Here is a 24,899-nt window from a genome sequence, read left to right as displayed (position 1 = left end):
TGGTGGGCTCCATTTTTGGCAGCCTTGTTTTCCTATATCGATACAACAGGACGGATCCCCAAGAGTTGGAAAACAACAATTATAGTACCCTTCTATCAAAAAAGAAATCGGAAAGACCCAACAAATTATCGACCAATTAGTCTACTTAGTAAAATCTATGCTAAAGACCTTTTAGAAAACTATCCATCTGGCTAGATCAGGAAAAGCTGATCGGGAGGGAACAAGCTGGATTCAGGGAAGGGGCATCCACCTTGGATCATTGTTTAACTATCCAGCATCTCATAGAGAAATATACCTCTACTAGTCCCGCCTCACTATCTGCTGTCTTTGTAGACTTCAAAGCAGCATTTTACTCTGTTTCCAGAGCTCGTCTCTTAGAAAAGCTAGAGTCCACTTCAATTGATCAAAGGCTTCTGATTCTCATTAGATCTTTATACCAGAACACGGCTCTTAGAGTAAGATGTAGCAAACAAGGACATTTAACTGACCCAATTAATACTTTCAAAGGGTTCAAGCAAGGCTCTATCTTAGCCCCTGCACTTTTCAACTTCTATATAAATGATTTGATCCAAGTGTTTCAAGTCAGACTGGGAATATTAGCTAGTTGCCCAATCCCTATACTGCTTTATGCTGATGATGTAGTTCTACTTTCAAGAACCCTCATGGGGATTGGGCGAATGCTTAAAAAACTTGCCCAACATTGTGAAAAAGAACACCTTGAAATTAATTACCAGAAGACCAAGGCCATGTCATTTGGCTAACGTCCAAAATCTAGAACATGGATGCTATATGGGCACAAAATTGAACAAGTAACCAAATTTAAATATTTAGATGTATATATTCAGGCCTCTGGAACAAAGAGCATCCATTATTCATATACATCAGAACTAGGGCAAAGATCAGGAAATAACATATTGAAATTTTATTGAACAAAGGGCAGATTCTTTATACCAGGTGCCCTGAAACTGTACTCTGCTAAATCTCTAGCCCAACTCACTTATGGTGCATTTCTGCAGCCAATGGGAACACCATCCTGCCCTCCTCTAAATGACAACCTTTCAAATACTTAAAGAGGGCTATCATGTCCTTTATCAACCTCCTTTTCTCCAGGCTGAATATTCCCAAGTCTCTCAACCTATCTTCATAGGGTGTGGCTCTCTAACAAATTCCCTATCCACATAACTATCTGAAAATCCAGATTGCAGAACTTCAATTTATCCATCAGAACGTCATGGGGAACCTTATGAAAAGCTTTACTAAAATCCAAGTAAACGACATCAAACGAATTTCCACAATCCAGCAAACCTGTTACTTGGTCAAAAAAGGAAACCAGGTTGGTCTGACAGGACTTGTTGGAGACAAATCCATGCTGACTTCCTTGGATCACCAAATTGTCCTCCAGATGTTTGCAGATCGCTCCCTTTAATATCTGCTCCATTATCTTCAAAACAACCTAGGTCAGACTCACTGGTCTGTAGTTTCCCGGGTCATCCTTCCTCCCTTTTTTGAAGATTGGAATAACATTTGCTCTCTTCCAGACTTCCAGGACATCTCCAGTCCTTAAAGAGGTTCCGAAGATGATGGACAAGGGTTCTGAAAGTTCTCTGGAAAGTTCTTTGAGCACTCTCGGGTGCATTTCATCCAACCCAGGGGATTTGAACTCATCCAGTGCCTCTCGACAACCTCTCTGTCCATGTCAACCTGCCACCCAGACACTATCTCTTAGCTACTGCCATCTCTAGATGTGCATAAACCCTTTGACCTGTGGGAAAAAAAGATGTAAAATAGGAACTGAGCCTTTCTGCATCCTCTGTTAGAGTTTGTCCATCTGCACCCAACAGCGGGCCTATTGCCTCCTTTACTTTACGTTTGCTCCTCACATAACTGAAAAATCTTTTCTTGTTAGAGTGGGCTTCCCTGGCCAATCTTAGCTCACTCTCAGCTTTGGCCTTTCTGATGATTGATCTACAGTGCCTAGTAACCTGTAGGTACTCTTCTTTAGAGCTCTGTCCTTCCCTCCATTTCCTGAACATTTTCCTTTTCTTTCATAGTTCCTCTTGAAGTTCTCTGTTCATCTAGCTAGGCTTCTTAGAGCTCCTGCAGTGTTTTCATCTTTCTGGGATAGTCATTGATTGAGCATGCAATAGCTCTTGTTTGAGTAGCGCCCACCCTTCACATGCTCCCTTCCCAGCATTCTCGTCCATGGTATGACACTCATAATGTCTCTGAGTTTATTAAAGTTTGCCCTATGAAAACCCAATGTCCGCGTCTGGCTACAAGCTTCCTTGCCTGCCCATCTCAAAAGGAATTCTATGAGGACATGGCCACTTCACCCTTGGGTCCCCACTTCCTTCACCTCATCCACCAACTCTTGCCTGTTGGTCAGTATTAAGTTCTTTAACCCTGAATGACAAATTCCATTCATACTAAGGCTGTTCACAGATGAATCCAAAGTCTGGGCTTCTCCATTCACTTATTATCCAGATTAGCTCATGATCAAGCCGCATCATTAGTTAAGCAGCAGATACAAGACAATCGACGTCAACTGGACCTGAGTAAAGCTCCAACTTTTTTGTCCCCAGTTAAAACAAGATATATTCTGGCCCATGTCACTTTTCTCAGCTGGTAATAAGTAAACAAAAAAGTGCATTTACCCTTGCAAGATGCTCCGTCTTGCCTTCAGCTCTTGTAGAGGGTCACTATAAGAACATTTCCCTTACACTGAGACAATATTTTTATGAGAGTGGCAAAATTGATACAAGAGATATCATAGAATCATAGAATCATAGAGTTGGAAGGGGCCATACAGGCCATCTAGTCCAACCCCCTACTCAACGCAGGATTCGCCCTAAGCATCCTAAAGCATCCAAGAAAAGAGTGCATCCAACCTTTCTTTGAAGACTGCCAGTGAGGGGGAGCTCACCACCTCCTTAGGCAGCCTATTCCACAGCTGAACTACTCTGACTGTGAAAAACTTTTTCCTGATATCTAGCCTATATCGTTGTACTTGAAGTTTAAACCCATTACTGCGTGTCCTCTCCTCTGCAGCTAACAGAAACAGCATCCTACCCTCCTCCAAGTGACAACCTTTCAAATACTTAAAGAGGGCTATCATGTCCCCTCTCAACCTCCTTTTCTCCAGGCTGAACATTCCCAAGTCCCTCAACCTATCTTCATAGGGCTTGGTCCCTTGGCCCCAGATCATCTTCGTCGCTCTCCTCTGTACCCTTTCAATTTTATCTACGTCCTTCTTGAAGTGAGGCCTCCAGAACAGCACACAGTACTCCGTGTGGTCTGACCAGTGCCATATACAATGGGACTATGACATCTTGTGATTTTGATGTGATGCCTCTGTTGATACAGCCCAAAATGGCATTTGCCTTTTTTACCGCTGCATCACACTGCCTGCTCATGTTTAGTTTACAATCCACAAGTACCCCAAGGTCTCGTTCATACACAGTGTTACCTAGAAGCGTAGCCCCCATCCAGTAGGCATGCTTTTCATTTTTCTAACCCAGATGCAGAACTTTACACTTATCTTTATTAAATTGCATCTTGTTCTCATTTGCCCATTTTTCCATTGTGTTCAGATCTCGTTGAACTCTGTCTCTATCTTCCGGAGTATTTGCCAGTCCTCCCAATTTGGTGTCATCTGCAAACTTGATGAGTAGTCCCTCCACCCCCTCATCTAGATCATTAATAAATATGTTAAAAAGTACCGGGCCCAGCACCGAGCCCTAAGGTACCCCGCTACTCACCTCTCTCCAGTCTGATGAAGCACCATTGACAACAACTCTTTGAGTGCGGTTCTCTAACCAATTCCCTATCCACCTAACTATCTGAAAATCCAGATTGCAGTCCTTCAACTTATCCATCAGAACATCATGGGGAACCTTGTCAAAAGCTTTACTAAAATCCAAGTAAATGACATCAACCGAATTTCCCCAATCCAGCAAACCTGTTACTTGGTCAAAAAAGGAAACCAGGTTGGTCTGGCAGGACCTGTTGGAGACAAATCCATGCTGACTTCCTTGGATCACCAAATTGTCCTTTGACCTGTGGGAAAAAACAGATGTAAAATAGGCACTAAGCCTTTCTGCTTTCTCTGCATCTTTCGTTAGAGTTTGTCCATACATACCCAACAGTGGGCTTATTGCCTCCTTTACTTTACGTTTGCTCCTCACATAACTGAAAAATCTTTTCTGGTTACAATGGGCTTCCCTGGCCAATCTTAGCTCACTCTCAGCTTTGGCCTTTCTTATGATTGATCTACAGTGCCTAGTAACCTGAAGGTACTCTTCTTTAGAGCTCTGTCCTTCCCTCCATTTCCTGAACATTTTCCTTTTCATTCTTAGTTCCTCTTGAAGTTCTCTGTTCATCCAAATAGGCTTCTTAGAGCTCCTGCAGTGTTTTCATCTTTCTGGGATAGTCATTGATTGAGCATGCAATAGCTCCTGTTTGAGTAGCGCCCACCCTTCACATGCTCTCTTCCCTTCCAGCATTCTCGTCCATGGTATGACACTCATTATGTCTCTGAGTTTATTAAAGTTTGTCCTATGAAAATCCAACATCCGCGTCTGGCTACAAGCTTCCTTGGCTCCCCATCTCAAAAGGAATTCTATGAGGACATGGTCACTTCCCCCTAGGGTCCCCACCTCCTTCACCTCATCCACCAACTCTTGCCTGTTGGTCAGTATTAAGTCCAGTATGGCTGAACCTCTTGTGGGTTCATCTACCATTTGATAAATGAAATTGTCAGCCAGGCAGGTCAGAAACTTGCATGACTGAGGACGCTTCGCAGAGTTTGTTTCCCAGCACATATCTGGGAAATTGAAGTCACCCATGATGACAAGGTCCTGCCGCTTGGATATTTTCTCAAGCTGCTCACAAAGTGCAGCATCCACATCCTCTCGTTGGTCAGGCGGTCGGTAGCAGACACCAACCACCACACTGTTTTCCCCTCGCTTATTTTCACCCAGATGCTTTCCACTGTAGATATGCTCTCCTTCACTAGAATTTCCTGACAGATAAGCCCTTTCCTCACATACAGTGCCACTCCTCCACCTCTTCTATCTATTCTGTTTTTTCTGAACAGTTCATATCCATCCACCATTACATTCCAGTCATGAGAATCATTCCACCAAGTTTCTGTGATGCCAACTAGATCATACCTTTCCATCAGCATGAGAAGTTCCAGCTCTTCCTTTTTATTGCCATGCTTCGGGCGTTAGTATAAAGACATCTGAATCCTTTTACTTTTGGTTCCCTATGAGCTGGCCTTGCCAGTTGGGCTGCCTCCGATCGTTTTCCTTCCATATACTCCCTATGTTGATCGTCTCCTTCCCCTAGTGGCTTTAGTTTAAAGCTCTCCTGATTAATCTCCCCAGGTTCCTGCCGAACACATTCTTCCCTAGTTTCGATAAGTGCAGTCCATCAGGTGCTAGTAGGCCTTCCTCAAGAAAGCCTATCCCATGGTCCCAGAAACCAAATCTCTCCTGCCAGCACCAACTACGCAGCCAGTGATTCACCTCCATTATCTTCCTCTCCCGACGCATTCCTCTTCCCTTGACAGGCAAGATTGAAGAGAATACCACTTGTGCCCCCATTTGCTTGAGCTTCCTCCCCAGATCTTGATAGTCTTTTTTAATAGGAGCGATGGTATTCAGGGACATGTCATTCGTTCCCACATGGACCATCACAAATGGGTAGCGATCCGTAGATTTGAGGAGTTTGGGCAGCCATTCTGAAACATCTTTAATTTTCGCCCCTGGCAAGCAACACACCTCTTGGGTTAGGGGGTCGGGCCCAGCCACACAGAGATCCATTCCTCTTAGCAGGGAGTCTCCAATTACCAGTACTCTCCTTTTTTTTTTCTTCTCAACTCCATTTCCTTCTCTCCCCGTGGCCTCTTCCCTTTGTCTTGGACTTTGTTTTGGGACCTCTTCCCTTGTTGACCCTTGCACCTCCTCTGCATTGTTCCACTGCCCTGCTTATGTAGACATTCGTTCCAACTTGATTGAACCACTCCTTTAAAAGTTGTCAGAACATCATGATGTAGATCGAGCAAAGAGGCTGCTAAGTTATGAGTCCCCTCAGGTGACAACTCATCTGGCTAAGTTTTGTGCTCTAAAGTAGCATAATTTTAAGTTCTATTTTATGATCTGTTTTAAACTGTATTATATTAAATTATCTTTTTTTGTCTTTTATGTATTAACTTCATATAACTTGGTCTGAACAACTGTAATAATGTTTGAATCTGAATCTGATCAAGGCATGCAAGTTCTGGTAGAGCAGGGCTGACCTTTGCTCTTGCAGTCTGGACAAGCAGGGTTCATCATTTCCAAAGACTATAGCTTTCCTTGGGACCAACTTGGGAAAGTTACGTAACTGTTGCAGAAGTGAGGTTTCCAGCCCCACCGATGTACTGTACCACCGGTCCAGTCAGGTCCAGGCCAGCTCTAGAGCTGATACAGGATCTGTGAGGTTAGCCCTGTAAATGCTCTTTACGTCATCAGCAGATTCCATTCCTAACCAAAACATCAATAGAGTAAGCTTTTCACCTGCGCCAGGCTCTTGTTGTTGATGGCTGTTTTGAACATGTGCTTCCAAAGCACATAATCATCTCCTTTATCATTGAAGTTCTGTAAACCTCTCTCCATCCTTTCCCAGCAGGTGGTTAACTTTGTCTCTAGTCGTTCGCTGGTGGGAGGGTTAGTAATGGCTGCCGGAATGGTCCCCATGATGACAGGAGGAGGGACAACGCAACCATATCACCGAATCATAGAGTTGGAAGGGGCCATACAGGCCATCTAGTCCAACCCACTGCTCAACACAGGATCAGCCCAAAGCATGTGCACCGACTTGTTGTGTAGTCCCATGTGACTTGCTTACAGATGTGGCTGGTGGTAAGGTAGGTGATGCCGCATGAGTGGATGATGACAGAGGAGAGTTGTTGTCTTCAGGTGCCTGTAGTGGTAACCCGTTCGATTGGAGTGTCCCAACTGGATGCGTAGACGTGTCACCTGGGTATGCGAGTGCAAGGTGAGGAAGCGCCCAGGTGTGTACCACACTGTTAGACGAGGCTTGTGGCACAGAAGGTTGGGAAATCTCCGCAGTTCTAGGAATGAACTCCTTGGCATCGGCGGGGAGCTGGGCCACTGACGTTTGATGAGCTTGCTAACCTCCTCTGTGAGGTGCTTTTCCCTAAAGGCCGTGAGAGGCTGGGTGTCTTGCAAGGTATAGGACGTCGCACCGGTCTCAGCGTTGCCCTCCACTAGAGGGGCTGGTAGGCTTTGGTCTGTTATGGGTACATCTGGCATCGCATCAGGATCAGTGCTTTGCATGTTCTCCTCTATTGAATCTGGAGAAGACTGCTTTCCATGGTCTGAGGATTCTGCCATCTTCTATCACTGCTGAGTTCTTAACACTTGTAAGATATGCAGTGGCGAAGGGATTTGGCAGCCTTTGTTTCCTTCCTTATGACACGCAGATTTTTCAAAATCTGCTTGTGATGACACTTTTAGCCACTATAGGGAGCTCACTTGCTGCTTGCCACTGTTTTCAGTGACTTGGGCTGTTTCTGAGGGCCATTCCGCACAAGGACCAATGTTGCCAATTGCTTTCACAAAGCGGAAACGCTATTTTAAATAGTGGAATCTCAGCATTCTGCATACCTTCATTTGTAGTGGAATCCAGTAGTGTTTCATTAGTTCCCCACAGGTTTCCGGTCTTTCAGTAATCGCTAGAAAGGAAGCGATTTTTTTCTGTGCTTGTTCTCTAGCTGTCAATCAAACGGAACAGCCAATGGGCAGTTGTTATCATGCTCCCCAAAAGCCCCTATTCCTTTAAGCAGTTTAAAAAAAACACATACACACATTGCAATATGCGTTGATTCATTGCAACGGAGAGACCCATCTAGCTGGCGTGTGAGCTAGCGATTCATCGTTACCACGCTCCCCCGAGTGGAAACCCCCCCCCCGCACGGGCATGATTTTTGGCCGAAATTAAAGGGAACTGGTGAACAGGGGGCTGTGTTGTGCTTGGGGACTTAGGTGAGCTTTAAAGCACTTCTGTGGAGGGACTGTAGCCGGAGAAGCCTTGCTGGGTGAATGAAGCCTCGCTGGTTCGTTGCTTTCCCTGCTCTGAGGGGGGGGGGGAAATGGCGATCGCTTCGCTGGAAGTTTGAAGGAGAGAGCCAGGGGGAGGGACTTTGTTGCAACTGCTACATTGAGAATGCACATGTCTTTTTTGCAAGTGTTGCAGGTTGTTGGCAAGAGCGTAGCAATTTTCTGAGGGTGAATCCACTTTTCCCGATTCCCTGGAAATCGCTACAATGAAGCGATTTTGGTGCTAGTGTTGCAGGAGTGTTGCAGATTGCTCACGATGTCATGCAGAATGTAGTTTTAGTGGCGAAAACAAAATGTAAGACTAATGCTATATTAAAGTCGTGCGGAATGGCCCTGAGAGATGAAGGGGTTTTTGCCTAGCTAAGAGTGGGTTTCTAATAAAGGAGGCTTTCTAATAGAGGTGGGTTTCTAATTTAAGACTTTCCCTGTGTACTCAATAGAAAGCAATCCAATGCTGGATTTAAGCAGAAACAAAAGATTTGCATGCGGAGACAAAGCATTAGTGAGGTTTGTTGCCTGAGGCAGCCTTTGCAATGTAAATGTTGTGAACAAAGAGTGTAAACACAGTACTTGCACCTCAAAGCAGATTCAACTGAGTAGCCCTGTTGGTCTGAAGTAGCACAAAAAATCAGAGTCCAGTAGAACCTTTAAGACCAACAAAGATTTATTCAAGGAATGAGCTTTTGAGTGAGCTTTCCTCATTCCTCGAATGAGCTTTCCTCATTCCTCGAATGAGCTTTCCTCAGACTATGAACTGACCATCCTGATAGTGGGAATATATAAGCAAAAGTTAATCCTATTACATTAGTAAACTGTGTCACAGCGTCCAAATACAGCCATATGATAATTCCTTGCTAAACCAGCCCATCAGAACCCTCGAATTCAGTTGTAGTTCACAAATACATATGAGAAATAAAACTATCAATGCCAGTGATCAACAGCTTACACCCCACCATTTACTGCCAGCTGCATCTGTCTCCATACAAGTGTGGGATAATCATTCAAGTAGAAGCTGAGCTGGCAGCTATCTTGTCCTGGGACCAGAGAGTTGAATTCAAAATTACATTATATATTACTAACAGTCACATAATCCCAGTTAAAATAAATTGTGAGGACTGTGGATACCCAAGTTAAACAAGGTTAGTGTGCATAGTGAGATAAAAAAACATTTTGTCCTTGTTGATTCCACGGTATGTCTTAGTAATGAGTGTTGTAATAACTTGCATTTCTGCAATCTCCCTTTCCAGCCTATTCTTGAAGTTCCTTTGCAATAAAACAGCTACTTTTAGGCACAATGCTATTTTGTGCCTCCATTTTCTCAAGGGGAACTGGTCTCTGCAGATCTCTGGAGCTAAACTGTAATTCCAGGGGATCCCCAGGTCCCACCTGGAGGTTGGCTTCCCTAAAATCTCCTGATGCCCTTATACCCACATCCAAGCAGGACTGCCCCTCCTGCTGTTTTCCAAGTTCCACCCTGCAAATGGGTAAAGGTGGTATTAAATCTGTGGGTTCAGCGAGACAAGGACGCTCCACTCTGAAAACAAACAACTTTACCGGAATCAGAAGTACCAAAGACAGACAATAGTAACTGGGGAATTTATATACATGCTTGAGACTCCCACCAAGACCCGTGATTGGCCCTTAACCAAAGTCCTGTGATAGATCCATAAGCCTGCTTGCTGATTGGCTGTAAACTGGGTCCTGGTGAATCCCTAACAAGAATTCAGGATTCCAGTCCTTGCTCCAAGTTAATGGTTGCTGAATGTCCACAGGTACGACAGTTGGCAAAAATCCCCTTGCAAAACGTTGCCAATGTTGAAGCTGCATTATTTAGCATGTGTGAAAGTGCTTAAAGTGTTCATACAGAAAAAACTATTTAAAAAAAAGCCACAGTTTCCGCAATGATTTTCGTGTGCTCAGGAGAGGACTCCTAAGCAAGAATGCTTGGAGGCCCGTGCCTGTTCTGGATCTCATGCTTCAGTCAATCCGATAGGACCCTGGACAACGTTTAAGGGAGGTTTTATTTTTAAAATGCTCAAAACCACAGTTTCCGCAGGCAGCTTGTTTTCGTTACCCAACTATCCTTGCAATTGGGGCATTTTCCCTGATCTTCTGCTTGAATCTTCCTTCCTGCAACCTCAACCCAGTTTCCTCTTGCTTGGTCCTCTGCGGTGAAGAACGAAGGATGGCTTCTTACCTGCTTCTGGAGATGGCTTAACCAATCTCCCAGCATAATGCTCTCTGGGATCACCTGGACCAGCACTCAGCAGCTTGTCAACATCTTTCCTCTGCCCCCTTGCACAATGCTGCAGTTTTCCTCAGAAGATTCCACATCGCTGGGCACCAGATGACTAAGTATGTTTCATAATGTTTGGGAGTGTCTCTTGCCGCAAGGGAGTTCAGAATCTATGTTTGCTCCAGCAGGTCCCAAAGACTTATTTGAGAGCCAGCATGGTGCAGCAGTTAAGAACAACTGAGAGCACGTGGACAACTGAGAGCACGTGGAGAGAGCTATTGGGAAGTGTTTCTGCTGACCAGGTGAGGCTATTGTGCTGACTGGGCGAGGTGATTGCTGGGTGTTTGCTGGGAGAAATAAAAAAGGGCTGCTCTTCGCCAGAGGCGCGAAAGACCTGTAGGTCTTAGCCTGGGGTTCTTGGCCGAGTAATTAGAATCAGTAGATTATATTTCCCGAGTACTTGCACTGCCTAGAACTTACAATGGACCTCCAGGACACTCATCCTATCATCTGCAGTGAGTGTGACATGATTGCCTTCCTCCCAGAAGACAAGATGGACTACATCTGCCCCAAGTGTAAACTGGTAAGACTTTTGGAGGAAAGGATTAGAGGATTAGAAGACAGTATTTTACTCTGACCCAAAGTAAGAAAGGGGAGGAGTTCATAGACCACAGCCGTGCAACACGGAATAAAGAGGATACAACCAGTCCTGAAGAGGACAAGGAGATTGACCACAATAGGAAGCCTCTGCAGGCAGTTCGGAAAAAGACTCAACGGCGTAGAGTGCGACGATTCTCGGGGCCTTTGGAGCTCCAGAATAGATTTCAGGCTCTTTGCAGAGGTGGTGCAAGTGTCAACAAGGGAAGAGGTCCAAAAACAAAGTCTAAGACAAAGTGAAGAGGCCACGGGGACAGAAGGAAATGGAGTTGAGAAGGGGAAAAAAAGGAGAGTAATTTGAGACTCCCCGCTAAGAGGAATGGATCGCCATGTGGCTTGGACCGACCCCCTAACCCGAGAGGTGTGTTGCTTGCCAGGGGCGAAAATTAAAGATCTTTCAGAACGGCTGCTCAAACTCCTCAAATCTACGGATCGCTACCCATTTGTGATGGTCCATGTGGGAACGAATGACATGTCCCTGAATACCATCGCTCCTATTAAAAAAGACTATCAAGATCGAAGCTGGGGAAGAACGTATTTGGCAGGAACCTGGGGAGATTCATCAGGAAAGCTTTAAACTGAAGCCACAAGGGGAAGAGACAATCAACATAGGGAGTATAAGGGAGGAGAACGATCGGGGGCACCCCAACTGGCAAGGCCAGCTCATAGGGAACCAAAAGTAAAAAGATTCAGATGTCTTTATACTAACGCCTGAAGCATAGGGAATAAGAAGGAAGAGCTGGAACTTCTCATGCTGATGGAAAGGTATGATCTAGTTGGCATCACAGAAACTTGGTGGGATGATTCTCATGACTGGAATGTAATAGTGGATGGATATGAACTGTTCAGAAAAAACAGAATAGATAGAAGAGGTGGAGGATGTGAGGAAAGGGCTTATGTGTCAGGAAATTCTAGTGAAGGAGAGCATATCTACAGTGGAAAGCATCTGGGTGAAAATAAGCGAGGGGAAAACAAACAGTGTGGTGGTTGGTGTCCGCTACCGACCGCCTGACCAATGAGAGGATGTGGATGCTGCACTTTGTGAGCAGCTTGAGAAAATATCCAAACAGCAGGACCTTGTCATCATGGGTGACTTCAAATTCCCAGGTGTGTGCTGGGAAACTAACTCTGCGAAGCGTCCTCAGTCATGCAACTTTCTGACCTGCCTGGCTGACAATTTCATTTATCAAATGGTAGATGAACCCACAAGAGGTTCAGCCATACTGGACTTAATACTGACCAACAGGCAAGAGATGGTGGATGAGGTGAAGGAGGTGGGGACCCTAGGGGGAAGTGACCATGTCCTCATAGAATTCCTTTTGAGATGGATGTTGGATTTTCGTAGGGCAAACTTTAATAAACTCAGAGACATGATGAGTGTCATACCATGGACGAGAATGCTGGAAGGGAAGGGAGAATGCTGGAAGGGAAGGGTGGGCACTACTCAAACAGGAGCTATTGCATGCTCAATCAATGACTATCCCAGAAAGATGAAAACACTGCAGGAGCTCTAAGAAGCCTATTTGGATGAACAGAGAACTTCAAGAGGAACTAAGAATGAAAAGGAAAATGTTCAGGAAATGGAGGGAAGGACAGAGCTCTAAAGAAGAGTACCTTCAGGTTACTAGGCACTGTAGATCAATCATGAGAAAGGCCAAAGCTGAGAGTGAGCTAAGATTGGCCAGGGAAGCCCATTGTAACCAGAAAAGATTTTTCAGTTATGTGAGGAGCAAACGTAAAGTAAAGGAGGCAATAGGCCCACTGTTGGGTGCGGATGGACAAACTCTAACGGAAGATGCAGAGAAAGCAGAAAGGCTTAGTGCCTATTTTACATCTGTTTTTCCCCACAGGTCAAAGGGTTTAGGCACATCTTGGGCTGTATCAACAGGGGCATCACATCAAAATCACAAGATGTCATAGTCCCATTGTATACGGCACTGGTCAGACCACACCTGGAGTACTGTGTGCAGATCTGGAGGCCTCATTTCAAGAAGGAAATGAGTCATGCAAGTTTCTGACCTGCCTGGCTGACAATTTCATTTATCAAATGGTAGATGAACCCTCAAGAGGTTCAGCCATACTGGACTTAATACTGACCAACAGGCAAGAGTTGGTGGATGAGGTGAAGGAGGTGGGGACCCTAGGGGGAAGTGACCATGTCCTCATAGAATTCCTTTTGAGATGGGGAGCCAACGAAGCTTGTAGCCAGACGCGGATGTTGGATTTTCGTAGGGCAAACTTTAATAAACTCAGAGACGTGATGAGTGTCATACCATGGACGAGAATGCTGGAAGGGAAGGGAGCATGTGAAGGGTGGGCGCTACTCAAACAAGAGTTATTGCATGCTCAATCAATGATTATTCCAGAAATACAAAAACACTGCAGGAGCTCTAAGAAGCCTATTTGGATGAACAGAGAACTTCAAGAGGAACTAAGAAAGAAAAGGAAAATGTTCAGGAAATGGAGGAAAGGACAGAGCTCTAAGGAAGAGTACCTACAGGTTACTAGGCACTGTAGATCAATCATCAGAAAGGCCAAAGCTGAGAGTGAGCTAAGATTGGCCAGGGAAGCCCATTGTAACAAGAAAAGATTTTTCAGTTACGTGAGGAGCAAACATAAAGTAAAAGAGGTAATAGGCCCGCTGTTGGGTGTGGATGGACAAACTCTAACGAAAGATGCAGAGAAAGCAGAAAGGCTTAGTGCCTATTTTACATCTGTTTTTTCCCACAGGTCAAAGTGTTTAGGCACATCTAGAGATGGCTGTAGCCAAAGGATAGTGTCTGGGTGGCAGGTTAACATGGATAGAGAGGTTGTCGAGAGGCATTTAGCTGCACTGGATGAGTTCAAATCCCCTGGTCCGGATGAAATGCACCTGAGAGTACTCAAAGAACTTTCCAGAGAACTTGCACAGCCCTTGTCCATCATCTTCGGAACCTCTTTAAGGACTGGAGATGTCCCGGAGGACTGGAAAAGAGCAAACGTTATTCCGATCTTCAAATAAGGGAGGAAGGATGACCCGGGAAACTACAGACCATTGAGTCTGACCTCTGTTGTGGGGAAGATAATGGAGCAGATATTAAAGGGAGCAATTTGCAAACATCTGGAGGACAATTTGGTGATCCAAGGAAGTCAGCATGGATTTGTCTCCAACAGGTCCTGCCAGACCAACCTAGTTTCCTTTTTTGACCAAGTAACAGGTTTGCTGGATCGGGGAAATTTGGTTGATGTCATTTACTTGGATTTTAGTAAAGCTTTTGACAAGGTTCCCCATGATGTTCTGATGGATAAGTTGAAGGACTGCAATCTGGATTTTCAGATAGTTAGGTGGATAGGGAATTGGTTAGAGAACCGCACTCAAAGAGTTGTTGTCAATGGTGTTTCATCAGACTGGAGAGAGGTGAGTAGCGGGGTACCTCAGGGTTCGGTGCTCGGCCCGGTACTTTTTAACATATTTATTAATGATCTAGATGAGGGGGTGGAGGGACTACTCATCAAGTTTGCAGATGACACCAAATTGGGAGGACTGGCAAATACTCCGGAAGATAGAGACAGAGTTCAACGAGATCTGAACACAATGGAAAAATGGGCAAATGAGAACAAGATGCAATTTAATAAAGATAAGTGTAAAGTTCTGCATCTGGGTCAGAAAAATGAAAAGCATGCCTACTGGATGGGGGATACGCTTCTAGGTAGCACTGTGTGTGAACGAGACCTTGGGGTACTTGTGGATTGTAAACTACCAATCCACAATATCAACGTTATCAACGTTAGGCAACAGGCGAGCACTAACTAACCCCACTACCCCCCCCCCAAACCACCCCACACTAGCTGAGGGACATCAGGTTGCTAATATGGGAGTGAGGCAATCAGATCATTCAGATGGACCCAGGGAGCCCTGATCTAATGTGGGGAACGCCCGCCCTGGGCTTAACCATATGTCTGCCGAAAGAGCTCTGTCTTGCAGGCCCTGAGTAAAGCCGTTTACTCTGGCAGGGCCCTTAGCTCTTCCGGGAGCTCATTCCAGCAGATTGGGGCCAGGGCCGAAAAAGCCCTGGCCTGGGTCGAGGCCAGGCGAACATCCCAAGGGCCCGGAACCACCAGCAGGTTTGCACCTGCAGAGCGAAGGGCCCTGTGGGGGGCATAAGCAACCAAGCAGTCCCGTAGGTAGGCAGGGCCCAGGCCGCGTGTAGCCTTAAAGGTTAAAACCAAAACCTTGAACTTGATCTGGAAACAAATTGGCAACCAGTGCAGATGTTGACATACTGGCTGAATGTGGGGGGACCCACATGAGGACCCTAGCAGCTGCATTCTGTACCAATTGAAACTTCCAGGTCAAAGCCAAGGGCAGGCCCGCATAGAGCGAGTTACAGTAGTGTAGTCTGGAGGTGACTGTTGCATAGATCACTGTGGCTAAGTGATCTGAGGACAGGTAAGGCGCTAGTAGCCTGGCTTGGCGAAGATGGAAAAACGCCCTCTGGGCTACTTTCATGACCTGAGCCTCCATGGAAAGGGAAGCATCAAAGGTCACACCCAAATTCCTGGATATTGGTTGTTGTTGTTGTTGTTAGGTGTGAAGTCGTGTCCAACCCACCGCGACCCCATGGACAATGATCCTCCAGGCCTTCCTGTCCTCTCCCATTCCCCGGAGTCCATTTAAGTTTGCACCGGCTGCTTCAGTGACTCCATCCAGCCACCTCATTCTCTGTCGTCCCCTTCTTCTTTTGCCCTCAATCTCTCCCAGCATTAGGCTCTTCTCCAGGGAGTCCTTCCTTCTCATGAGGTGGCCAAAGTATTTGAGTTTCATCTTCAGGATCTGGCCTTCTAAGGAGCAGTCAGGGCTGATCTCCTCTAGGACTTGTTCGCCTTGCAGTCCAAGGGACTCGCAAGAGTCTTCTCCAGCATCAGAGTTCAAAAGCCTCAATTCTTTGACGCTCAGCCTTCCTTATGGTCCAACTTTCACAGCCACACATTGCAATTGGGAATACCATAGCCTTGACTAAATGTACTTTTGTTGGCAGGGTGATGTCTCTGCTTTTTAGGATGCTGTCTAGATTTGCCATAGCTTTCCTCCCCAGGAGCAAGCGTTTTTTAATTTCTTTGCTGCAGTCCCCATCTGCAGTGATCTTGGAGCCCAGGAAAATAAAATCTGTCACTATCTCCATTTCTTCCCCATCTATTTGCCAGGATGGAGGGCCGGATGCCTTGATCTTCATTTTCTTGATGTTGAGTTTCAAGCCAACTTTTGCACTCTCCTCCTTCACCCGCATCAACAGGCTCTTTAGTTCCTCTTCACTTTCTGCCATTAGAGTGGTATCATCTGCATATCTGAGATTGTTGATATTTCTCCCTGCAATCTTGATCCCAATTTGTGACTCCTCTAATCCCGCCTTTCTCATGATGTGCTCCGCATACAAGTTAAATAGGCAAGGCGACAGTATACAGCCTTGCCAAACTCCTTTCTCAATTTTGAACCAATCAGTGATTCCATGTTCGGTTCTCACTGTTGCTTCTTGACCTGCATATAGGTTTCTCAAGAGACAAATAAGATGCTCTGGTATTCCCATCTGTTTAAGAACTTGCCACAATTTGTTGTGCTCCACACACTCAAAGGCTTTAGCATAGTAAATGAAGCAGAAGTAGATGTTCTTCTGGAACTCCCTAGCTTTCTCCATGATCCAGCGTATGTTGGCAATTTGATCTCTAGTTCCTCTGCCTCTTCGAAATCCTGCCTGTACTTCTGGAAGTTCGAGGTCCACATATTGCTGGAGCCTAGCTTGTAAAATTTTGAGCATAACTTTGCTAGCATGAGAAATGAGTGCAATGGTGCGGTAGTTTGAACATTCTTTGGCATTGCCCTTCTTTGGGATTGGAAGGTAAACTGACCTTTTCCAATCCTGTGGCCATTGTTGAGTTTTCCAAATTTGCTGGCATATTGAGTGTAGCACTTTTATTGCATCGTCTTTTAAGATTTTGAATAGTTCAACTGGAATGCTGTCACCACCACTAGCTTTATCATTGCTCAAACTTTCTAAGGCCCATTTGACTTCACATTCTAGGATGTCTGGCTCCAGGTCAGTAACTACCCCACTGTGATTATCAGGGATGTTAAGCTCGCTCTTGTATAGTTCTTCTGTATAATTTTGCCAACTTGTTTTAATCTCTTCTGCTTCTGTGGGGCTTAGACCTGGATTACTGTGATGTTGAATGGTTTGCCTTGGATTCTAACTGAGATCATTCTGTCATTTTGGGGATTGTATCCCAGTACCGCTTTTCCTACTGTTTTATTTATTATGAAGGCTACTCCATTTCTTTTGCGAGATTCTTGTCCACAGTAGTATACCTGATGGTGGTCTGAATTAAATTCACCCATTCCTGTCATAGAATCATAGAATCGTATACTTGGAAGGGGCCATACAGGCCATCTAATCCAGCCCCCTGCTCAACGCAGGATTAGCCCTAAGCATCCTAAAATCCTGTCCATTTTTGTTCACTGATATATATATATATATATATATATATATATATATATATATATGTATGTATGTATGTATGTATGTATGTATGTATGTATGTATGTATGTATGTATGTATGTATGTATGTATGTATGTATACATATATATATATATATATACATATATATATGTGTGTGTATATATACATATATACATATATACATATATACATATATACATATATACATATACATATACATATACATATACATATACATATACATATACATATACATATACATATACATATACATATACATATACATATATATATATATATATATATATATATATATATATATATATATATATATATATATATATATATAGGCAATGCTTGGAGGAGCTGGAAGAAGGAGAGCATTATCTCAGGAGCTGACTCAGGAGATCTGATAGCTCCGCCCTCTGCTGAGTAGGCCTTTGTGCTATAAAAGGCTCTTGCTTGCCAGAGGCAATAAAAACAAAACCCAAATGACTCTTGGGGTCTGTATTAAAACAGAATACTCTGTAAGGAGCCAACAGCAAGCCGAAGGTTTGAGAAGCAGTTCAGATGAATCAAAGTGGCATGAAGACTGAGGAAGGTTGCGTAGTGATATGTACCATCTGTGGAATGTTTGTCTTTTTACCCCAGGGGGAGAATTGTTACAAATGCAGCGAGTGCAAATTAGTGGCTCTGCTGGAGGAGAAGGTCCGGGGATTAGAGAAACGATTGATTACACTGCAGGAGGAGAGAAATCTATCAAAACAAAATCAGGAGCACCTAATACTGGAGGGCAATAATTGGAAGAATGTTACACATAGGAGTAGAAGAATAAGAAGAAGGTCTGACCCACTGATGCTCAGTAATCGGTTCCAAGATCTGCCTGAAGAGGTTGATTCAGGAACACAGGAGCATATGTAATCCCCTATGAAGAACAAACCCCAACGTAGACCAGGTAAAAAGTCACAGGACTTCACAGGTGAGAGTTCTAGGTCTTCTCCCCCACCAACCCCACAAAATTCAGGAACCACTTCACAGTCCCCCACAAGAAATAGTTTTAGTTCTGCTCCCAAGGGTATGAAGAAATGGATACTGGTAACTGGGGATTCCTTGCTAAGAGGTGTAGAGGCCGAAGTGTGTAGACCAGACTTGTTGTCTCGAGAGGTCTGCTGCCTACCTGGTACATGCATTAAGGATGTGAAAGAAACGCTGGACATGCTCAACAAGCCTGCAGATCATTACCCCTTCCTTCTCATCCATGTAGGTACAAATAATATTGCCCAGCAGAACATGGAACATATTTAAAAAGACTTTGTGGATCTGGGGGAAAAGGTAAAGGACCTGGGAGCACAGGTTGTTTCTTTCATCAGTCCTTCCTGTAAGTTGCTGAGGCATAGGAAGAGAGAGAAAAATTATGCAAGTATATGACTGGATACGTCAATGATATCAACAGGAATAGTTTGGATTTCTAGACCATGGTCAACTATGTCAATAGGAGGGGCTATTATCAAGAGATGGCATGTACCTCACAAGGGACGGAAAAAGTATTTTTGGGAGAACCCTTGCACACCTGGTGAAGAGGGCTTTAAACTAGACACAAAGGGGCAGTGAGACGGAAATTCAGAATTTGGTGTGATGGTAAGATCTGAAGATGAGAAGATCTCAAATCTATATGGAATGATGTCTCTACACTAATGCACAGAGTATGGGAAACAAGCAGGAGGAACTAGTAGTCTTAATAGAGGAAGGGGGCTATGATCTAATAGGAATCACAGAAACTTGGTGGGATAATACTCAGGTCCATTCCGCACGACTTCAATGTTGCAAAAGGCTTCCAAATTGTAAACACTACTAATTTGCAGTTATGCATGACGTTGCACACAATCTGCCACACTCCTGAAACCGATCCACAAAAAGCGATTCATTGTAGCACTTAAAGGGGAATCCAGAAAAGTGGATTCACCCTCCGAAAAGCACTACACTCTTGCAAACAATCTGCAACACTAGCGAAAAAGACCTGTGCGTTCCCATTGTTGTGGTTCCAGCCAAATCCCTCCCCCTGGCTCTCTCGTCCGAACTTCCGGCGAAACAATCACCATTTTTTTTTCTCGGAGCAAGCAGAAAGCAATGAACCGGCGAGCCTTCATTCACCCAGCGAGACTTCTCCGGCTACAGTCCCTCCACAGAGCTGCTTTAAAGCTCCCCTCAAGTCACCAAGCACAACACAGCCCCATTTGCAAGTTCCCTTTATTTTCGGCCAAAAATCGCACCCATGCATGGGGGGGGGGATTTTTTTTCCACTCGGGGGAGCGTGGTAACGATGAATTGGCAGCTCACACGCCAGCTGCCAGCTAGGAAGGAAGGAAGGAGGAGGAATCAAGGAATCAAGGCATATTCGTTGCAATGTGTGTTTTTCTTTAAAAAAAAACTGTGCTTAAAGGGAAAGGGGCTTTTCAGGAGCATGATAACGGCTGCCCATTGGCTGCTCGTTTGATGGCCAGTGGCGGGACAAAGCACAGAAAAAATCGCTTCCTGTATAGCGATTTTTGGCAAGACCGGAAACCTGTGGGAAACGATTGAAACGCTACTGGATTCCACTACAAAGGCAGGTATGCATAACGCCGATATTGCACTTTTAAAAATAGCATTTCCACTTGCAGGAACCAATTGGCAACATTGGTCCTGTTGCGGAATGGGTCTCACAATTGGGATACTAAAATCGAAGGGTACAATCTATTCAGAAGGGACAGACAAGAAAAGAGGGGGGGAGGTGTAGCAATATATGTTAGGAATCTTTATACTTGTGAAGAAATACCCAAACATGGCTACCTGAGCATGAAATTTCAGTTGAGTGTATTTGGGTAAATATAAAAGGAGTAGGAAATGAGAGTGGTATTATTTTGGAGGTCTGCTATAGACCACAAAGCCAATCAGAGGACTTGAATGAGATAATGCAAGACCAAATTTCACAATTTTCAAAAAAGGGGGAAACAGTGGTCATGGGTGACTTCAATTACCCAGATGTCTTTGGAGGGGCTGGGAGAAGAAGGAATATCTCAAGAGCTCACTAAGGAGCTGACTGCTAGCTCCGCCCTCTGTTGAGTAGGCCTTTGTGCTATAAAGCAGTGGTCCCCAACCCGCGGGCCGCAAAGGCCTTGGCGCCGGGCCACGGCTCCTTCTTCCCTCCCCCCCGAAGCGAGAAGCTCACCAGGCCGCGAGCAAATCGGCCGCCAAAGCGGCCAATTAGCTCGCAGCCCGGCAAGCTTCTTGTTTCGGGAGGGGGGGGAAGAGAAGTTTGCCGAGCCGCGAATCAAATCTACAGGGAATGTTACATAAGCAGGGAACTACTAGCTTGCAAGGAAGTTCAAAAACCAAAACCATGAGGCACACAAAGGATGGACTACGATGTCTCTACACTAATGCACAGAGTATGGGAAACAAGCAGGAGGAACTAGTAATCGTAATAGAGGAAGGGGCCATGACCTAACAGGAATCACAGAAACTTGGTGGGATAATACACACAATTGGAATACTAAAATTGAGGGGTACAATCTATTCAGAAGGGACAGACAAGAATAGAAGGGGGAAGGTGTAGCAATATATGTTAGGAATCTTTATACTTGTGAAAAAATACAGGTACTTGAGCATGAAAGTTCAGTTGAGTGTATTTGGGCAAATATAAAAGGAGTAGGAAATGAGAGTGGTATTATTGTGGGGGTCTGCTATACACCACCAAGCTAGTCAGAGGACCTGAATGAGATACTGCAAGACCAAATTACACAATTTTCAAAAAAGGGGGAAACGGTGGTCAAGGGTGACTTCAATTACCCAGATATCTGTTGGAAGACCAACTCTGCTAAAAATGCAAACTTCGTTGAATTCTTAACTTGTCTTGCTGACAGCTTCATTTCCCAGAAAGTAGAGAGGGGAACTGGGGGCTCTGCTACTTTAGACTTGATTCTCATCAATAGGGAAGAACTGGTAGATGAGGTGGAAGTAGTGGGCACACTTGGTAGCAGTGACCATGTGCTTATGGAATGTTCAACCATGGGAAAGAGAAAACCTTTACGTAGTCATACGTATAGACTGAACTTCAGGAAAGCTGACTTTCACAGACTTAAAGGTATGTTGCATAGAGTCCTGTGGTCAGAAAAACTCAAAGACAGTGGTCCCCAACCATTCTGAGGCTGGGGACCGGCAGGGCATCGGGCCGCGACCCGCGCGGACCACGCCCATGGGCTGCGCCCACGCGGACCTCGCCCGTGCAGCGGGCCATGCCCGCATGAGCTGCGTGCGGCCCGGCCGTGATTCCCTCTCCCCGCCCTCCTGCAGTAAGAAGCTTCCCGGGCCGCAAGCTTGCGGCCTGGGAAGTTTTTTACTGCGGGGGGGGGGGGAGAGGGAGCCGTGGCCCAGCACCGGGCCACGGCCCACAGGTTGGGGACCACTGCTCAAAGAGATGGGAGTCCAAGAGGGCTGGGAGTTTCTTAGAAGTGAAATACCGAAGGCTCAATCACAAACAATTCCCTTGAGTAGAAAAGATGGAAGGAGCCCAAGGAAGTCAAGTTGGCTCCATAAGCAGTTGTCAAAAGATTTGAGGAATAAAAAAGAGTCATTTAGGAAATGGAAGGAAGGCCTTATTACCAAGGATGAGGATAAACACATAACCAATAATTGTAGGGGGAGTGTTAGAAAAGCTAAAGCTCAATATGAGCTTAGGCTAGCAAGAAATGCTAAACATAACAAAAATGGCTTCTTTAGTTATATTTCAAACAAGCAAAAAATAAGGACACTATATGACCACTGCGAGGACAAGAAAGTGAAATTATAAGAGATGATGAAGAGAGGGCTGAACTGCTTAACTCCTATTCCTCCTCGGTCTTCTCTTGTGAGGAAAATAGTGATCAATGTGGCAAAAACGTAACACAACACGAAGGACGGGATTGGTGGCCTAGGATCACTGGTGGCCTAGGATCACAGTCCACAAACACCTAGTTTCTTTAATGAAATGTCTTCGGAGCCAGATGAACTGCATCCGAGGGTACTAAAAGAACTTGCAGATGTCATCTCTGAACCTCTGGCCATTATTTTTGACACTTCTTGGAGAACAGGTGAGGTGCCAGATGATTGGAGGCAGGCATATGCGGTCCCCATCTTCAAGAAAGGGGAAAAGGAGGATCCGGGTAATTATCGACCTGTCAGCTTGACATCTGTAGCTGGAACAAATTTTGGAACAATTAATCAAACAGTCTTTGAACAGCTGGAACTGAGAGCTGTGATTTCTAAGACTCAGCAGGGGTTTCGCAAGAAGAAGTCATGTCAGACCAACCTTATCTCTTTTTTTGAGAAAGTTGGATCAGGGGAATGCCATGGACATAGTTTATCTGGATTTCAGTACACTTTTGATAAGGTTCCACATGATATTCTTGTTCACAAGTTGGTAAAATGCGGTATGGATCCTAATTCTGTCCGGTGAATCAATAACTGGCTGACAAATCGTACCCAGAGGGTACTTGTTAATGGTTCAGCATCTTCTTGGAAAAGAGTGACAAGTGGAGTTCCCCAGGGACCTGTCCTGGAGCCTGTGATGTTCAACATATTTATAAATAATTTGAATGAGGGATTAGAGGGGATACTTATTATATTTGCAGACGATACTAAACTGGGAGGGGTAGCAAACACAAGGGAAGACAGCAACAGAATACGAGATGATCTTGCTAGACTCAAGTGGGCTAAACAGAATAAAATGAAGTTCAATAGGGACAAATGTAAAGTTCTGCATATAGGTAGGAAAAACCAAATACACCAATATAACATAGGGGGACAATTGTCTTGGCAGAAGGATGTGCGAAAAAGATCTAGGAGTCTTAGTAGACCATACATTGAACCTGAGTCAGCAGTGTGACTCAGTGGCTAAAAAGGTGAATGGGATTTTGGGCTGTATCTAATGGAGTATCGTGTCCAGATCACGGGAGGTGATGGTACCGCTTTACTCTGCTCTGGTTCGGCCTCACTTGGAGTACTGTGTTCAGTTTTGGGCACCCCAATTCAAGAGGGATGTTGACATACTAGAATTTGTCCAGAGGAGGGCAACAAAGATGGTGAGGGGTGTGGAGACCAAGACATATGAAGAAAGGCTGGGGGAGCTTGGTCTGTTTAGCCTAGAGAGGAGATGACTGAGAGGGGATCTGATAACCACCTTCAAGTATTTAAAAGGGTGCCATATGGAGGATGGAGCAGAATTGTTCTCTCTTGCCCCATAGGGACAGACCAGAACGAATGGGATGAAATTAATTCAAAAGAAATTCCATCTAAACATCTGGAAGAAGTTCCTGACAGTTAGAGTGGTTTCTCAGTGGAAAAGGCTTCCTCGGAAGGTGGTGGGTTCTCCATCTTTGGAAATTTTTAAACAGAGGCTGGAGAGCCATCTGACAGAGAGGCTGATTCTGTGAAGGCAAAAGAGTGGTAGGTTACAGTAGATGAGCGATTAGGATGTGAGTGTCCTGCATAGTGCAGGGGGTTGGGCTAGATGACCCATGAGGTCCCTTCCAACTCTATGATTCTATGATTTTAAGCCAGGCTGATGGACTGGCCAAACTGTGGCTCTCCAGATGTCCACGGACTACTGTTACCATGAGGCTCTGCCATCATAATACTGGCCGGGGCTCAAGGTAATTGTAGTCCATAGACATCTAGAGAGCCACAGATTGGCTATCGTGGGCTGATGGTGATATAAAATCTGGAAGTGCTGACTTCCTTGCCAGAAATCCACCAAATGAAAAATAGATTTAGTTAGGTCAGCTAAAGCATCTTATGAGTCCCCACCCCATCTTGCAAGAGAGAGAAAATTGGGCAAATAGTAGTCAACACTGATGTTAATAATTCGATGGTTTTAATTTATTTAATTATTTTTAAATTGTATTTTATCTATATACTCTGTTTTGTTGTAACCGACCCTGAGTCGCTAGAGAGAGGGTGGAATATGATAGAGAGAGAGAGAGAGAGAGAGAGAGAGAGAGAGAGAGAGAGAGAGAGAGAGAGAGAGAGAGAGAGAGAGAGAGAGAGAGAATTGAGGCCACCACTAGGGCCAATATCTGTTTTTTTTATTGTACTTTGCAGTAAACGTATGCATATTTTTGTATTTCTGCCAATATTTAATGTTTTTGTATTAACTAATAGAATTGTTGGCCTTGTACGCTCAGATCTCTTAACCTTTTGCTTCTTAATTGACAAATACTCAGTCTTCTGACAGCTTTGTATTTTACTGAAAGAGAGTCTCAGAGGCTACAGAGGAGTGCAGACTGGGGGGGGGAGGGGGAGCGGCTTCCTTGTCCGCTTAGAACCCAGCCCCGCCCAGCTGTTTTCCCAGGCATGGTGGGTGGGGAGAAAA

General features: G+C 44.8%; 1 protein-coding gene across 1 annotated transcript in view; it reads left to right on the top strand.

Moving 5' to 3' along the window:
• Nucleotides 1-10,587: 10,587 nt before the first annotated feature.
• IKZF1 (IKAROS family zinc finger 1) overlaps nucleotides 10,588-24,899 on the top strand; it is a 96,728-nt gene continuing 82,416 nt past the window's right edge. The window contains exon 1 of the mRNA XM_077303302.1: nucleotides 10,588-10,664. The gene's annotated coding sequence lies outside the window, so the exon portion shown is untranslated. The remainder of the gene's footprint in view (nucleotides 10,665-24,899) is intronic.

Source organism: Paroedura picta, chromosome 11 (genome assembly GCF_049243985.1).
Source record: "Paroedura picta isolate Pp20150507F chromosome 11, Ppicta_v3.0, whole genome shotgun sequence".
Taxonomy (NCBI): Eukaryota; Metazoa; Chordata; class Lepidosauria; order Squamata; family Gekkonidae; genus Paroedura; species Paroedura picta.
The sequence above is the reverse complement of the archived record's forward strand: the minus strand, read 5'-3'. Positions and strand labels throughout refer to the sequence as shown.